General features: G+C 44.5%; 1 protein-coding gene across 10 annotated transcripts in view; it reads left to right on the forward strand.

Moving 5' to 3' along the window:
* Positions 1-6,435: 6,435 nt before the first annotated feature.
* add1 (adducin 1 (alpha)) overlaps positions 6,436-15,193 on the forward strand; it is a 189,815-nt gene continuing 181,057 nt past the window's right edge. For 4 of the 10 annotated variants that reach the window (XM_072594218.1, XM_072594198.1, XM_072594189.1 and 1 more), the window contains exon 1: positions 6,438-6,744. The gene's annotated coding sequence lies outside the window, so the exon portion shown is untranslated. Of the gene's footprint in view, positions 6,745-15,193 lie in introns of all 10 variants that reach the window. The other 6 variants (XM_072594181.1, XM_072594264.1, XM_072594234.1 and 3 more) reach the window with 4 other exon arrangements.

The following is a 15,193-nucleotide window of genomic DNA, read 5'->3' on the forward strand; positions in this document are numbered from 1 at the left end:
ACTCGATGGGCCAAATGGCCTTACTTCCACTCCTATGTCTTATGGTATTATAGAATCTCTTTATTTATTTCTGATTTCCAAATGGGACATATATCTCCTGTCAACATTTGGTTTCAACAAAGGGAAATAATTACATAATTATTTGTGTTTTGAATGAGCTAATTTGCCAAAGTAAATACCTTATGCATGTTAGAATGTTCAGAAATGTAATAGAACTTCTTTTGTGAGCATTGATATGAATCTTGTACTCAACTGGAAAGTTACTGCTGGAGTGGTGTGAGGAATGTAGAAAGACAAAAAAGAAAAAATATTTAAAAGGGTCAATAGAACTAAAATAAATTGACAGTACTTTTGGGTAATGTATTATATGATTTCTCTATCGTTGAACCTTGATTATCCATCGCAATACAAAGATCCTTCTTGAGTAGATAAACTAATACAAGGGAAATCCCTAAGTTGTGGTTTAGATATATCCTGGGCACAGAAGCTAGTGCGGTACAATACAAGAAGAGAAAAAAGCAATTTTATTGTCTAAGAAAAGCAGCCAAAGTACAAAGGATAAAACAAACCAACACAGGCATGCGGTGTAGCAACATTTTGGTAGTCAAATTTGGGGCAAATAACTGGAGTATATTTAACAGATTACCAGTTTTGTTCCTCAAATAATTAAAACACGAATAGTTTCTCCTTTTCATTTCGTTAGAAACTCCTGCACAAGATGTAGGGCGAATAGGCAACTCTTTCATCTCTTCAAATGCCTCCTGTTATTTGATATTGAGGATGATTTTTAAAATGTTTTAGCATCATCAGAAAGACAAATTCAAAATATTCATCCTGAAAGATTACAAGGTAAATTAAATGTAACAAAAATGAAATATTCTGTCCATTCTTTGTTTTGTCATTTTGTTTAACCTTCGACAGGAATAAGTTTTTGACTTAATTGATACAAATGTTGCACTGTGATGTTTTCTATGATCAGCATTCTGGCATTCACTGGCGTAATCTGGACTTGAAGAATTACCTACTCCCACGTTTCTTAGTAGCTTATCTATGGATTTTAGGATCCTCCAGGACTTGCAACAAATGCACTTAAATAAAGTAACTAACCATTTATGGAACCAAAGGCTTTATAAACCAAAATATTCAAATCAGGAGAAAATGAAATGCTGTTTCAGCATCATCTGTAATAAATATTAAACTTAAGCCTATCAGTATATTTATTATTACTATACATATGACTGAAGCATTTCCTGTGTTCATATAATTCCTGCATCATATTTCAACTCATGTCATACCTGAAATATTCTAACAGAAATTCTTAAAACATCCACAAATCACAAGTGTAAAACAATAAATGGTCAAGTTTCAGCTTGGGGGGGAAAGTGAGGACTGCAGATGCTGGAGAGCAGACCTGAAAATGTGCTGCTGGAAAAGTGCAGCAGGTCAGGCAGCATCCAAGGAGGAGAATCGACGTTTCGGGCATGAGCCCTTCTTCAGGAATGAGGAAAGTGTGTCCAGTAGGCTAAGATAAAAGGTAGGGAGGAGGGACTTGGGGGAGGGGTGTTGGAAATGCGATAGGTGGAAGGAGGTCAAGGTGAGGGTGATAGGCTGGAGTGGGGGTGGGGGCGGAGAGGTCAGGAAGAAGATTGCAGGTTAGGAAGGCGATGCTGAGTTCGAGGGATTTGACTGAGACAAGGTGGGGGGAGGAGAAATAAGGAAACTGGAGAAATCCGAGTTCATCCCTTGTGGTTGGAGGGTTCCTAGGCGGAAGATGAAGCGCTCTTCCTCCAACCGTCATGTTGCTATGGTCTGGCGATGGAGGAGTCCAAGGACCTGCACGTCCTTGGTGGAGTGGGAGGGGGAGTTGAAGTGTTGAGCCATGGTGTGGTTGGGTTGGTTGGTCCGGGTGTCCCAGAGGTGTTCTCTGAAATGTTCCACAAGTAGGCAGCCTGTCTCCCCAATATAGAGCAGGCCACATCGCGTGCAGCGGATGCAGTAAATGATGTGTGTGGAGGTGCAGGTGAATTTGTGGCGGATATGGAAGGATCCCTTGGGGCCTTGAAGGGATGTAAGGGGGAGGTGTGGGTGCAAGTTTTGCATTTCTTGCGGTTGCAGGGGAAGGTACCGAAAGTGGACGTTGGGTTGGTGGGGGGGTGTGGACCTGACGAGGGAGTCACGGAGGGAGTGGTCTTTTCGGAACGCTGATAGGGGAGGGGAGGGAAATATATCCCTGGTGGTGGGGTCCGTTTGGAGTTGGTGGAAATGACGACGGATGATATGATGTATATGGAGGTTTGTCAGGTGGTAGGTGAGGACCAGTGGGGTTCGGTCCTGGTGGTGATTGGAGGGGCGGGGCTCAAGGGCAGAGGAATGGGAAGTGGAGGAGATGCGGTGGAGGACATCGTCGATCACGTCTGAGGGGGGAATTGCGGTCTTTGAAGAAGGAGGCCATCTGGGTTGTACAGTATTGGAACTGGTCCTCCTGGTAGCAGATGCGGTGGAGATGAAGGAATTGGGAATATGGGATGGTGTTTTTACAGGGGGCAGGGTGGGAGGAGGTGTAGTCTAGGTAGCTGTAGGAGTTGGTTGGTTTATAATAAATGGCCGTGTTGATTCAGTCGTCCGAGATAGAAATGGAAAGGTCTAGGAAGGGGAGGGAGGAGTCTGAGACTGTCCAGGTGAATTTGAGGTCGGGGTGGAAGGTGTTGGTAAAGTGGATGAACTGTTCAACCTCCTCATGGGAGCACGAGGCAGCGCTGATACAGTCATCGATGTAGTGGAGGAAAAAGGTGGGGGGTGGTGCCAGTGTAGCTGCAGAAGATGGAAGATGCCAAGTTTCACCTTGGCTCAGTTCATGGAATTAAGCTCTACTACACAAAACTGAAGGTCACACTCAGTTCATGTTGTGCTGCAGTGTTAGAGATGGCATTTTCAGAAGATTCTTTAATTTGAGGCCCTGCTATTTAGCCAGTTGAACGTAAGAAGTCATATGCTACTCTTCAAAAATAAGAATGAATCCCCTATTGTCCACATACGGGCAAGCAGTAGTGTTCCCTATTGGCACCATTGCTGTTTTTGCCCTGGCATTCTGCTCATCCCACCCAATGTTGACCCCAACTAGCCAACCAACAACAACATTGCCTTTTCACATTTTTTTAGAATGTCAAATCCTTTGTGAAGAAAGTGAATATCACCTTCAAACTTATGGTGGATATGACAGATCATTGCTTAAAAATAGCAACTTCTTGTATAGTATTCAATGGTTCCCCATTTGATTAACTGAGTCTTTTTACTATTGATGGTCATTGTACTTGATTGGTTAAGCTTGTGTGTGGACATAGAAAAGTAACTAAGCTGCAGAAAGAGCTGAAAGACAAAGCTGGAAGTATGCAATAAAGAATTGTGCATAAAACCTATTACAGACATCGAAGCTAGTATCGTTCCTGCATGAGTTGAGAAATAAAATATACAACACCCTGCCCCTTCCTGAACCTGCTTTGTCTGGCTTTAGTTTGTACCAATTGATTCTTTCAAACCCACAAAAATCAGCCTGATTGCAACGTTGTCTTTATCACTAAACTTCACATTGTTCTATCCTTTTCCAGTTCATAGTGGATTGTGCTTCCTTGTCATTCACTGGAAGCACTCTAGTTGAACTTTTGCCTCTAGTTTCAACTTTAACTTTAGTTTTGAGTGTGATTTTTTGATACATTTTTGATCTCGGTGACTGGTGTTCAGAAATCCTGTCAGTTTGGTGGAGGTCTTGAGAGACCGTGATCACTGCAGCATGTGCTACTGAGAAATAATGAAGAAAATGAAGAGACAGTCTGTCAAGGCTGAACTCTACTGGAAAGCAGTAGACAATTTCCTATAATTTATTGTAAGTATAATTCCTCTAATTTTCTGCAGTAACTAAGGACTTAAAAGATGACAAGAGCTGCACTGGCCAGTCAATTATTGCCCATTTTAATATCCAGATGCACATAATCTTGTGGGAGATTTTATGACACCTTTTATGGAGTCTAGTTGAATTGGGGAACTGGAAGTTGTTACCAACAGGGATTCTGAATTTTAAAAAACAAATCCAGATCAGACTTCTGGATGAAGTCTGCCAAAATGCATTTTCTGACCTCATGTTTTTCAATTCAGGTTCTTCACTGTGGCCCTATCCTGACCAAGTGTTTTCACTGGTACCCTCACTTCTTCCCTCCTTCAGTCTTGTACTTACATTATCAGTCATTTTGATCTTCGATCATCACTTGCTTTCTGCACTTCAATTTCACTGTTCCATTGTTTTAATTTAACTTTTGTTTGCAAAGAAACATTCTAACTCCAACTGCTGGTCACTTATGAAGCCTTGCCATCACATATTATCTTTATTCTCCCATCATAAAGCCATCTCCAACCATTTCCTTATATTCTTCAATACTTAAATTACCTAACCCTCCACCAGTCACTTCTTTCTGATCTGATGCTTCCAGTTGTCCTGTAACATTAACTGGATTAGTGGTGCTGGAAGAGCACAGCAGTTCAGGCAGCATCCGAGGAGCAGTAAAATCAACGTTTCGGGCAAAAGCCCTTCATCAGGAATAAAGATGCCACTAATCCAGAATCTGGTTTCCAGCATCTGCAGTCATTGTTTTTACCCGGTAACATTAACTGTTTAATTCCACACATGCTGCCTGATCTCAAATGCTTTTATTGTACCCTGTCCTTGTGTTCAACTCCCCAAAGATTTTCCAATTCACTTATGTCTGAACTCCAAACTGTCAATTGCCCAAGCTTTACTTCTCCATTTGTCACATTTTTTCTACATTGTCAATTTGTTTTAATTACTTCCTCAACTTACCCTAATATAATCCTTCCTCTGTCATCAGATATGGATCATGAAATCCATTGGAGAAAATGAGGACTGCAGATGCTGGAGATCAGAGCTGAAAATGTGTTGCTGGAAAAGTGCAGCAGGTCAGGCAGCATCCAAGGAGCAGAAGGGCTCATGTATGAAACGTCGATTCTCGGCTCCTTTGGATGCTGTCTGATCTGCTGCGTTTTTCCAGCAACACATTTTTGAGCTCTGATCTCCAGCATCTGCAGTCCTCACTTTCTCCTAGTTGATTTTAACCTACTGCGAATCCTCTTGCAAGGATGCCTTCCTTGAAGAAGCTCTCCTCAAAAAAAGGGCTTATGCCGGAAACGTCGATTCTCCTGGTTCCTTTGATGCTGCCTGACCTGTTGCGCTTTTCCAGCAACACGTTTTTAAGCTCTGATCTCCAGCATCTGCAGTCCTCACTTTCTCCTAGAAGTTTGTGTGTGACATTTTGAGCATCGGCTCATAGTTATGGATGTATAAACATTCTCAATTTAGATCTTGCTCCCCTTTGCTGTTCTGTCGACTCTGCAGGAGGAATTTCAGGGCAGTTGAACACATCAGTGTCAATTGGGGCTCCTGTGGTTCCCTGAATCTTGTACCCACATATATCAACTTGGGTGAGCTGACCCGCGAGTACCAAACCTCGGTGAAGTGTTAACATCTTCAGAACACCATTGTTGGGGGGGGACTTAACTTTCCTCTCACTCCGTGACTCAGTGAGTAGCATTTTTGAATCCGCAATTTCCTGAATCAACCACCTGATGAAGGAGCAACGCACCGAAAGCTAATGCTTCCAAATAATCCTGTTGGACTGCAACCTCGTGTGTAGTGTGATTTTAACTGAATCAACGTCTACTTTCGATGTCTGAGAATCTTAACCTAGGTTTGAGGTTCCAGTGAAGTGCTAAGGGAGTGCTACATTGTCAGAAATAACGTCTTTCAGGTGAACACGTTTAACTAGTGATTGTAATAAGTTGGGGGGGGGGGTGGTCGGGGTTGGAAGCTCTTCATGGCCATTTTTATCCCTCAACCAACATTATAACTAATTTTCAGTCATACAGTTTTCACAGCACGGAAGATCTTCGGCCCATCGTGTCCGCACCCTTCACCCCAAACATCCATCGGCTTCAATCCAATTCTACGGCATGCAAGTTCCTTTCCTTCATGCAAAGCAACGCTGTTATTTGTAATTCTCATTTCTCTTCTATGCAAACAGGCACAAAATACCATACAAAAATAATCAGGACCAACAAAAGACAAGGCAATGCACCCCAATCCCATTGACCGCTGAATGTCGATTAACCGCGCGCGCTGCGGCCGTTAGACGGTGCGGGGACTTTCGCACGGACGTGCACGAGTCGAGCTGTATCGCTCTTGGCGCGCGCGGCCGTGGGGGAGGGGTGGTGCCTGGATTCTTGCGTGAGGAGGAGAGAGAGAGAGAGAGAAAAGCAGAGGGGAGGGTGGGTGGAGACGATGGGAATCTGACCAATGGCGTCTAAGCATGTTGAAATAGTCCCCGCCCCCGTCGACCCGCCCACCCTCAATCCCCTGGTCCAATGGAATAAGCTGATGGGAGCGCCAGTCGTTTTCGCCTCGCGATCTGGAGTCGTCGTGTTGTTACCCTCTTTTCTGGAGGCGCTGCCGCCGCCGCCGCACCCACGTCTATGTATTTGTACTAGAGAGGCGGAGTTAAAGGAGGAGGGGTGGAAAAGAATATAGAGAGAGAGACAGAAAAAGGAAAGAAATCGACTCGGGTACCTCTTAAAGGGGGTGGGGGAGGCAATATCCTTACCACTCATTTGAAGCAAAAACACATCGATAATCTGCGCGTCACCTCACGTAGAGACCGGCGGCGGTGTTTCTCCCGTGAAAAGGTAAGCAGCTGCAGCAAAGGGCCGAGGAAGCGGCTTGTTGTTCACTGTGAATCCAGCGACTGTAAACTGACGGCTGTTTGAGATCGGCGTCAGTCTGTTATTGTGGCGGCGGTTCACACTGGTTTTCTTCTGTTTGATCCCCCCCCCCCCCCATTAATGCCTTGAACAGTGACCTCCTTCATCAATCGATGTTATTATCATCCATTTTCTTTCCCTCTTTCGAGGGGCAACGCTGTATTTCTGCTTGCCGACAGCCATTCCGCTCGTAACCCCCCCCCCCACACCACCCTCTTTAATTAATGTTTTAATTTTGCAAAACAGAATAAAACCCTTCGCGCGCGCGCACGCACACGGCCACAACCACTGCATCCTGTCCGGCTTGTAATATTCGACCTGTGTCAGTACTGCAATGTGAAATAGGGCTAGCTGCCTGATGTCGATAAACACAATCGCAGTGTAGTAGATATTGCAATCTAGGGGGTGGAGGAGAAGTAGCAAGCCTTATGGATTGAATGAATTGAACATAATGCGACCAGCGTTAACTGTATTTGACAAGTGTTGCTGTTCGCTTCTGTGGACTTCATCCTGCCTTCCCTATAGTCGACCACCGCCAATGCTGCTAGTTTGTTTAATCTGCTCATATTCTGTTTTTAAATAATATTGATTTAAACGCGTTTGTTTATAACGTCGCATACAGCGTCGCTGATCTCCAGTATGTTTTGAGAGCGGCGTGTGAGCTATAAAGGACCCTTGTAAAGGAACGTGTATGTTGTGAGGGCAGTGTGTAATCTATGAAGTTCCCTGGGATAAGGCTTGCTTCATTTTCTTTAGTTGTTCTGGTCTGAGTCCACATTCCTGACGTTGGACACGATCATCAATATTTAATTAAGTGGGGAGGCTTGGGGAAAGTAAGAAATATGCCACTATGTATTTCAATAGATTAACCATAACCAGTCATGTATATTTGGAAGGTGTTAATCAGATGAGAGATTATATTCAAAGCAATCTTAAAATAAGGTAGCTTGGTTGTTGAAGGTAGCTAGTTCCTTTCTCCCTATCGATCAACACCACCATAAAATAAAATGCGATTTATGTGATGAGCACCAAAAAGGATGTAACTTGATCCATTTTCTGTTGCTCATAGACATTGCTACACCACTTCTAACGCCTCATTCAATTCCAATCATGAGGGTCATGAATAGGGTAAATTGACAAGGTCTTTTCCCTGGTGTGGGCGAGTCCAAAACTAGAAGGGATAGGTTTAAGGTGAGAAGGAAGAGATTTAATAGGAATCTAAGGGGTGTTTTTTTTCCATGCAGAGGGTAGTGTGTTTATGGAATTAACTACTAGAGGACGTGGTGGAGGCTGGTAAAAGTACAACATTTAAAAGGCTTCTGGATGAATATATGAATAGGAAGGGTTTAGAGGGATATGGGCCAAATGCTGGCAAATGGGACTAGATTTAATCAGGATTCCTGGTTGACATGGATGAATTAGACCGAAGGATCTGTTTTCATGCTGTACGTCTCTATGCCTCTGACTCTTCAGCTAGCTGTATATCTCTATGACTCTAACTCTGCAGCTTTTAATTGTGTTTTTTGGAGGAGGGTGAGATGATGGAGAAAATGCTTTAGCTTTCATTATCCAAGCTAATCCATTGATATCCATTCTAGATATAACATTGAAGAAGTGCTTCAATCTTCAACCTGACCTTTTTTCTAGCTTACTTTATCTTGCAGCTATGAATGCTTCAATGTTTCTCAAAGTTAATTAACCTTTCCATGTCATTTAGTATTTGTAATGCCCTATCTCATTGGCCTGTTTGTGTTTGTTTAAGCTTTCATAAACCAGCCTCCTAGCAGAGCTTTAAGTCTTTTATTCTGCTTTTAAGGCATGTTACCTTGTGCTCCATGACCAGAAATAAACAGAGAATTCAAGGTGTGGTTGAATTGGAGGACCATATAACTTCATGATGGCTTCATCCTTATCTGTGAATTGATAGTTGTATCATGAAAATTAGATATAGGCTGAGAAGGAGTTGAATTTTATTTGATGCAGATAAATGTTCAAGTATAGGCTGTTGCACTATTTCCTGTCTTGGAGTGGAAGACAGTATTTCAGCTTTCATAGTTCCATTGTCATGCTGACCACTTAATTTGTAGCTTTCCTGCTGAAGACAGATTTGCAAGCTCTATTTTTGAAGTGGGCCAGATGGTTGTTTGCGAAGGTTCCTAAGTTGTGACACAACAAAAGTAGAAAAATTGGGTTAATTTGAATTACTTAGATGTTATCTTTTGGGTTAATTTCATAATTCTCCTTTGCCATTTTCCTCCCAATTTTCCTCCCAGCTTACATAATGAATGAACCATGTTAGCACTTCTGAGTTCAGATGGAACTAATGGAATGTCATAGTCATAGAGATGTACAACATGGAAACAGACCCTTCTGTCCAACTCGACCATGCTGACCAGATATCCCAACCCAACCTAGTCCCACCTGCTGGCACCCAGCCCATATCACTCCAAAGCCTTCCTATTCATATACCCAGCCAGATGCCTTTTAAATGTCGCAATTGTACTAGCCTCCACCACTTCCTCTGGCAGCCCATTCCCCCCGCACACACACTACTGTGTTTAAAAAGTTGCCCCTTAGGTCTCTTTTATATCTTTCCCCTCTCACCCTAAACCTATGCCCTCTAGTTCTGGACTCCCCCACCCCAAGGAAAAGACCTTGACTATTTACCCTATCCATGTCCCTCATGATTTTATAAATCTCTATAAGGTCACCCCTCAGCCTCTGACGCCCCAGGGAAAACAGCCCCAGTCTAGTCAACCTCTCCCTACAGCTCAAACTCTCCCAATGCTGGCAACATCCTTGTAAATCTCTTCCGAACCCATTCAAGTTTCACAACATCCTTCCGATAGGAAGGAGATCAGAATTGCACGCAATATGCCAAAGGTGGCCTAACCAATGTCCTGTACAGCTGCAACGTGGCCTCCCAACTCCTGTACTCCATACTTGACCAATAAAGGAAAGCACACCAAAAGCCGCCTTCACTATCCTATCTACATGTGACACCACTTTCAAGGAACTATGAACCTGCACTCCAAGGTCTCTGTTCAACTCCCTAGGACCTTACCATTAAGTGTGCATGTCCTGCTAAGATTTGCTTTCTGAAAATGCACCACCTTGCATTTATCAAAATTAAGTTCTATCTGCCACTTCTCAGCGCATTGGCTCATCTGATCAAGATCCCGTTGTAATCTGAGGTAACCTTCTTCGCTGTCCACTACACCTCTGATTTTGGTGTCATCTGCAAACTTACTAAATACTGGATTAGTGGTGCTGGAAGAGCACAGCAGTTCAGGCAGCATCCAACGAGCAGCGAAATCGACGTTTCGGGCAAAAGCCCTTCATCAGGAATAAAGGCAGTGAGCCTGAAGCGTGAAGAGATAAGCTAGAGGAGGGTGGGGGTGGGGAGAAAGTAGCATAGAGTATAATGGGTGAGTGGGGGAGGAGATGAAGGTGGTAGGTCAAGGAGGAGAGGGTGGAGTGGATAGGTGGAAAAGATAGGCAAGTCAAGGAGACAGTAACTGAGCTGGAAGTTTGAAACTAGGATGAGGTGGGGGAAGAGGAAATGAGGAAGCTGTTGAAGTCCACATTGATGCCCTGGGGTTGAAGTGTTCCGAGGCGGAAGATGAGGCGTTCTTCCACCAGGTGTCTGGTGGTGAGGGAGCGGCGGTGAAGGAGGCCCAGGACCTCCATGTCCTCAGCAGAGTGGGAGGGAGAGTTGAAATGTTGGGCCACGGGGCGGTTTGGTTGATTGGTGCGGGTGTCTCGGAGATGTTCCCTAAAGCGCTCTGCTAGGAGGCGCCCAGACTCCCCAATGTAGAGGAGACCGCATCGGGAGCAATGGATACAATAAATGATATTAGTGAATGTGCAGGTGAAACTTTGATGGATGTGGAAGGCTCCTTTAGGGCCTTGGATAGAGGTAAGGGAGGAGGTGTGGGCACAGGTTTTACAGTTCCTGCGGTGGCAGGGGAAAGTGCCAGAATGGGAGGGTGGGTTGTAGGTGGGTGTGGACCTGACCAGGTAGTCACAGAGGAAACGGTCTTTGCGGAAGGCGGAAAGGGGTGGGGAGGGAAATATATCCCTGGTGGTGGGGTCTTTTTGGAGGTGGCGGAAATGTCGGTGGATGATTTGGTTGATGCGAAGGTTTGTAGGGTGGAAGGTGAGCACCAGGGGCGTTCTGTCCTTGTTACAGTTGGAGGGGTGGGGTCTGAGGGCGGAGGTGCGGGATGTGGACGAGATGCGTTGGAGGGCATCTTTAACCACATGGGAAGGGAAATTGCGGTCTCTAAAGAAGGAGGACATCTGGTGTGTTCTCTGGCGGAACTGGTCCTCCTGGGAGCAGATACGGCGGAGGCGGAGAAATTGGGAACACGGGATGGCATTTTTGCAAGAGATAGGGTGGGAAGAGGTGTAATCCAGGTAGCTGTGGGAGTCAGTGGGTTTGTAAAAAATGTCAGTGTCAAATCGGTCGTCACTAATGGAGATGGAGAGGTCCAGGAAGGGGAGCGAGGTATCAGAGATGGTCCAGGTAAATTTAAGGTCAGGGTGGAATGTGTTGGTGAAGTTGATGAATTGCTCAACCTCCTCGCGGGAGCACGAGGTGGCGCTAATGCAGTCATCAATGTAGCGGAGGAAGAGGTGGGGAGTGGTGCCGGTGTAACTATGGAAGACTGAACGCCCCTGGTGCTCACCTTCCACCCTACAAACCTTCGCATAAACCAAATCATCCACTGACATTTCCGCCACCTCCAAAAAGACCCCACCACCAGGGATATATTTCCCTCCCCACCCCTTTCCGCCTTCCGCAAAGACCGTTCCCTCCGTGACTACCTGGTCAGGTCCACACCCACCTACGACCCACCCTCCCATTCTGGCACTTTCCCCTGCCACCGCAGGAACTGTAAAACCTGCGCCCACACCTCCTCTCTCACCTCTATCCAAGGCCCTAAAGGAGCCTTCCACATCCATCAAAGTTTCACCTGCACATCCACTAATATCATTTATTGTATCCGTTGCTCCCGATGTGGTCTCCTCTACATTGGGGAGACTGGGCGCCTCCTAGCAGAGCGCTTTAGGGAACATCTCCGAGACACCCGCACCAATCAACCAAACCGCCCCGTGGCCCAACATTTCAACTCTCCCTCCCACTCTGCCGAGGACATGGGGGCCCTGGGCCTCCTTCACCGCCGCTCCCTCACCACCAGACACCTGGAGGAAGAACGCCTCATCTTCCGCCTCGGAACACTTCAACCCCAGGGCATCAATGTGGACTTCAACAGCTTCCTCATTTCCCCTTCCCCCACCTCATCCTAGTTTCAAACTTCCAGCTCAGCACTGTCCCCTTGACTTGTCCGGACTTTTCCGACCTGCCTATCTTCTTTTCCACCTATCCACTCCACCATCTCCTCCTTGACCTAACACCCTCATCTCCTCCCCCACTCACCCATTGTACTCTATGCTACTCTCTCCCCACCCCCACCCTCCTCTAGCTTATCTCTCCACGCTTCAGGCTCACTGCCTTTATTCCTGATGAAGGGCTTTTGCCCGAAACGTCGATTTCGCTGCTCGTTGGATGCTGCCTGAACTGCTGTGCTCTTCCAGCACCACTAATCCCGAATTTGGTTTTCAGGATCTGCAGTCATCGTTTTTACCTTGCAAACTTACTAACTATACCTCATAAGCTCACAGCCAAATCATTTATGTAAATGATGAAAAGTAATGGATCCAGAACTGATTCTTGTGGCACTTCCCTGGTCACAGGCCTCCACCACCACCCTCTGTCTTCTACCTTTGAGCCAGTTCTGTATCCAAATGGCTAGTTCTCCCTGTATTCTGAGAGATCTAACCTTGCTAACCATGTGGCAAAGTTGTTTATGCTCTAAGTTCAGCTAACTTTAATTTTGAGAGCACATTTAAAGTATTAAGCATAAAATACCTCTATTACTCATAAACATTTCTGATACCATTTTTAAATTTAAAGAATTTCTTTAGTTAAAAAAATGCAGATGTTACAGTGAGTATAGTTCATTAGACAATTCAATTAGTAGTTGCCCTCAGTAGATGCCTGTATGCAGCTTTAAACTTAATTGTTTTAGCTAGGCCAGCTAGACAAAATACATGCTTATTAGGCTTTGCTTTAGAACTCTTTTGGTTGCTGCCAAGTTGACTCTTATAGTATTTAACAATTACATTGAATACATAAACAAGATTAATTTTTAATATGTTGGCTATTTTAATATATTTGATCTGAATTGAAGGCATTAATTATAAGTTTTCAGCTCAAAGGAGCTTGTTGTTCTGTGCATTCACAAGAGACTGATAGCTTGTTTCATCTTCATTGAGTGTGTGCTTGTCTGCCCCTTTTGTGCATTTTCACTATTGTGTATGTAGGTGTGCAGGTAGGCTGGTGATCTTCATCCAGCTCTATTTATGACATCTTGACTTTGCTGTGCCATTGAATGTGGATTCATGCAATACAGAAGAGGCCCTTTAGTCATAGTCATAGCGATGTACAGCATGGAAACAGACCCTTCGGTCCAACCCATCCACACCGACCAGATATCTCAACCCAATCACACCCACCTGCCAGCACCCAGCTCGTTTCCCTCCAAACCCTTCCTATTCATATACCCATCCAAATGTCTCTTAAATGTTGCAATTGTACCAGCCTCCACCACATCCTCTGGCAGCTCATTCCATAAACGTACACCCCTCTATGTGAAAAAGTTGCCCCTTAAGGGAACGATATAAAAGAGACCTATCGCCCTAACCCTCTAGTTCTGGACTCCCCTACCCCAGGGAAAAGACTTTGTCTATTCATCCTATCCATGCCCCTCATAATTTTGTAAACCTCTATAAGGTCACCCCTCGGCCTCTAGGGAAAACAGCCCTGGCCTGTTCAGCCTCTCTCTGTAGCTCAGATCCTTGTAAATCTTGTCTGAACCCTTTCAAGTTTCACAACATTCTTCCGCTAGAAAGGAGAGCAGAATTGCACGCAATATTCCAACAGTGACTGAACCAATGTCCTGTACAGCCGCAACATGACCTCCCAACCCCTGTACTCCATACTCTGACCAATAAAGGAAAGCATACCAAATGCCGCCTTCACTACCCTATCTACCTGTGACTCCACTTTCAAGGAGCTATGAACCTGCATTCCAAGGTTTCTTTGTTCAGCAACACTCCCTAGGACCTTACCATTAAGTGTATAAGTCCTGCTAAGATTTGCTTTCCCAAAATGCAGCACCTCGCATTTATCTGAATTAAACTCCATCTGCCACTTCTCAGCCCCTTGGTTCACCTGGTCCAGATCCTGTTGTAATCTGAGGTAACCCTCTTCGCTGTCCACTACACCTCCAATTTTGGTGTCATCTGCAAACTTGCTAACCATACCTCTTGTGCTCGCATCCAAATCATTGATGTAAATGACAAAAAGTAGAGGGCCCAGCACTGATCCTTGTGGCACTCCACTGGTCACAGGCCTCCAGTCTGAAAAACAAGCCCCCTCCACCACCACCGTCTGTCTTCTACCTTTGAGCCAGTTCTGTATCCAAATGGCTAGTTCTCCGTGTATCCCATGAGATCTAACCTTGCTAATCAGTCTCCCATGGGGAACTTTGTCGAACGCCTTGCTGAAGTCCATATAGATCACAGCTACTGCTCTCCATTGAGTCTGTCCCATCAAAAATATACTATTGCCTGCAGTGGTCCTACTTCTTAGCACTAGGTCTGTAGCCTTAATTTCTTGATTTTTATGTGTGTGTGTATTTTTTAATAAAAGTTTTGTGCCTCAATACTGTTTTGAAGTGTCTGATTTTTATTTGGAAGGTGGTGATATAATACTTAGGATGGAGGGTGGACTGTGGTAGATTCTGTGTTTGTAGTATGACCAAGCTTTCACTGATTTAATCTTCATCTGTTGGTCTTCACATGACTGAAGACTCCAATGTAGGATTGGCATGGATGTCAATTAGAAATTGCACTTGATGATGTGGAAACTTCTTTGGCCCAGCCACACATGGTATTCCTTTGGATATCAAGAACCACCAAACTCTACCGCTAAAATCAAAATGAATTTCTGCATTATAGTTTTACTTCCCTTCAGCTTTTAATATTTAAAACATTTTTAATTACTTGGATAAATAATCAGAATGATTTCTTATTCCGTCTAATCATGAGTCTAATTACCAAAAATCTATTATAACTGCCATCTAGGCTATTTCAAAAGATCTCCAATGCAGAATAGGGGTCAAATAATGTTTTCTGAAGGGATTACAAAAAAATTTCATGGTATATGGACATTGCTAGGTCAGTACTTATTGGCCATTTTTGTCTTGTAAAAGCTGGTAGTGATGAAAGATGCTGTTTACTTGAA

This window comes from Chiloscyllium punctatum, chromosome 2 (genome assembly GCF_047496795.1).
Source record: "Chiloscyllium punctatum isolate Juve2018m chromosome 2, sChiPun1.3, whole genome shotgun sequence".
Taxonomy (NCBI): Eukaryota; Metazoa; Chordata; class Chondrichthyes; order Orectolobiformes; family Hemiscylliidae; genus Chiloscyllium; species Chiloscyllium punctatum.